Here is a 2571-nt window from a genome sequence, read left to right on the forward strand (position 1 = left end):
TTGTTTAAAACAGAGGACCGGGTAGGTGGCCCTCCAGAAAAATGGAATAGATTGAGTGCCTGTATGTGGCACTCACAAAAATTGTTTAAAACAGAGGACCGGGTAGGTGGCCCTCCAGAAAAATGGAATAGATTGAGTGCCTGTATGTGGCACTCACAAAAATTGTTTCAAACAGAGGACCGGGTAGGTGGCCCTCCAGAAAAATTAAATGCATAAAGTACTATAGCAAGAGCCAGTGGGCCCTGTCAAAAAATAGCCAGTTTCCTCTGCTTTACTGTACAAAGAGGAGGAGAAGGAGGAAAATGAGGAGGAGGAGGAGTGGATCAATTATTCAGGTTGAGCTTCCTTCACCTGGTGGAGATTGGAAATTCTGAGAAATCCAGCCTTTATTCATTTTAATAAGCGTCAGCCTGTCAGCGCTGTCAGTCGACAGGCGTGTACGCTTATCGGTGATGATGCCACCAGCTGCACTGAAAACCCGCTCGGACAAGACGCTAGCGGCAGGGCAGGCAAGAACCTCCAAGGCGTACAGCGCCAGTTCGTGCCACATGTCCAGCTTTGAAACCCAGTAGTTGTAGGGAGCTGTGTGATCATTTAGGACGATGGTATGGTCAGCTACGTACTCCCTCACCATCTTTCTGTAAAGATCAGCCCTACTCTGCCGAGACTGGGGACAGGTGACAGTGTCTTGCTGGGGTGACATAAAGCTGGCAAAAGCCTTGTAAAGCGTACCCTTGCCAGTGCTGGACAAGCTGCCTGCTCGCCTACTCTCCCTCGCTACTTGTCCCGCAGAACTACGCACTCTGCCGCTAGCGCTGTCAGAAGGGAAATACTGTTTCAGCTTGTGCACCAGGGCCTGCTGGTATTCATGCATTCTCACACTCCTTTCCTCTGCAGGGATGAGAGTGGAAAGATTTTGCTTGTACCGTGGGTCCAGGAGAGTGAACACCCAGTAATCGGTGCTGGAATAAATTCTTTGAACGCGAGGGTCACGGGATAGGCAGCCTAGCATGAAATCTGCCATATGCGCCAGAGTACCAACGCGTAAGAATTCACTCCCCTCACTGGCCTGACTGTCCATTTCCTCCTCCTCCAACTCCTCCAACTCCTCTTCTTCTGCCCATACACGCTGAACAGTGAAGGACTCAACAATGGTCCCCTCTTGTGTCTCGCCAACATTCTCCTCCTCTTCCTCCTCATCCTCCTCCACCTCCACCTCCTCCGATATGCGCTGAGAAACAGACCTGAGGGTGCTTTGGCTATCAACAGGCGAATCTTCTTCCCCCGTCTCTTGTGACGAGCGCAAAGCTTCCGACATGCTGACCAGAGAGTTTTTCAACAGGCCAAGCAGCGGGATGGTGAGGCTGATGATGGCGGCATCGCCACTGACCATCTGTGTTGACTCCTCAAAGTTACTCAGCACCTGACAGATATCAGACATCCACGTCCACTCCTCATTGTAGACTTGAGGAAGCTGACTGACCTGACTACCAGTTCTGGTGGAAGTTGACATCTGGCAGTCTACAATCGCTCGGCGCTGCTGGTAAACTCTGGATAACATGGTCAGTGTTGAATTCCACCTCGTGGGCACGTCGCACAACAGTCGGTGAGCGGGCAGTTGGAGGCGGCGCTGCGCTGCCCTGAGAGTGGCAGCATCTGTGCTGGACTTCCTGAAATGCGCACAGATGCGGCGCACCTTCGTGAGCAAATCTGACAGATTGGGGTATGTCTTGAGGAAACGCTGAACTATCAGATTTAACACATGGGCCAGGCATGGTGGCACATGTGTCAGTCTGCCGAGTTGCAGAGCCGCCACCAGGTTACGGCCGTTGTCACACACAACCATGCCTGGCTTCAGGTTCAGCGGTGCCAGCCACAGATCAGTCTGCGCCGTGATGCCCTGTAATAGCTCTTGGGCGGTGTGCCTTTTGTCGCCTAGGCTCAGCAGTTTGAGCACCGCCTGCTGTCGCTTAGCGACGGCACTGCTGCTGTGCCTAGAGCTACCGACTGATGGCGCCGTGCCCACGGATGGTAGTTCGGAGGAGGAGGTGGAGGAGGGGTGGGAGGAGGAGGAGGCATAGTAGGCCTGAAACACCTGGACCGAGGTAGGCCCCGCAATCCTCGGCGTCGGCAGTATATGACCAGCCCCAGGGTCAGACTCGGTCCCAGCCTCCACCAAGTTAACCCAATGTGCCGTCAGCGATATATAGTGGCCCTGCCCGGCAGCACTCGTCCACGTGTCCGTGGTCAGGTGGTCCTTGTCAGAAACGGCGTTGGTCAGGGCACGGGTGATGTTGTCTGACACGTGCTGGTGCAGGGCTGGGACGGCACATCGGGAAAAGTAGTGGCGGCTGGGGACCGAATACCGAGGGGCGGCCGCCGCCATGAGGTTGCAAAAGGCCTCGGTCTCTACTAGCCTATAGGGCAGCATCTCCAGGCTAAGCAATCTGGAGATGTGGACATTAAGGGCTTGGGCGTGCGGGTGGGTTGCACTGTATTTGCGTTTCCGCTCCAGCGTCTGGGGTATGGAGAGCTGAACGCTGGTGGATGCTGTGGAGGATCGTGGAGGCG

Source organism: Engystomops pustulosus, chromosome 7 (genome assembly GCF_040894005.1).
Source record: "Engystomops pustulosus chromosome 7, aEngPut4.maternal, whole genome shotgun sequence".
Lineage (NCBI taxonomy): Eukaryota > Metazoa > Chordata > Amphibia > Anura > Leptodactylidae > Engystomops > Engystomops pustulosus.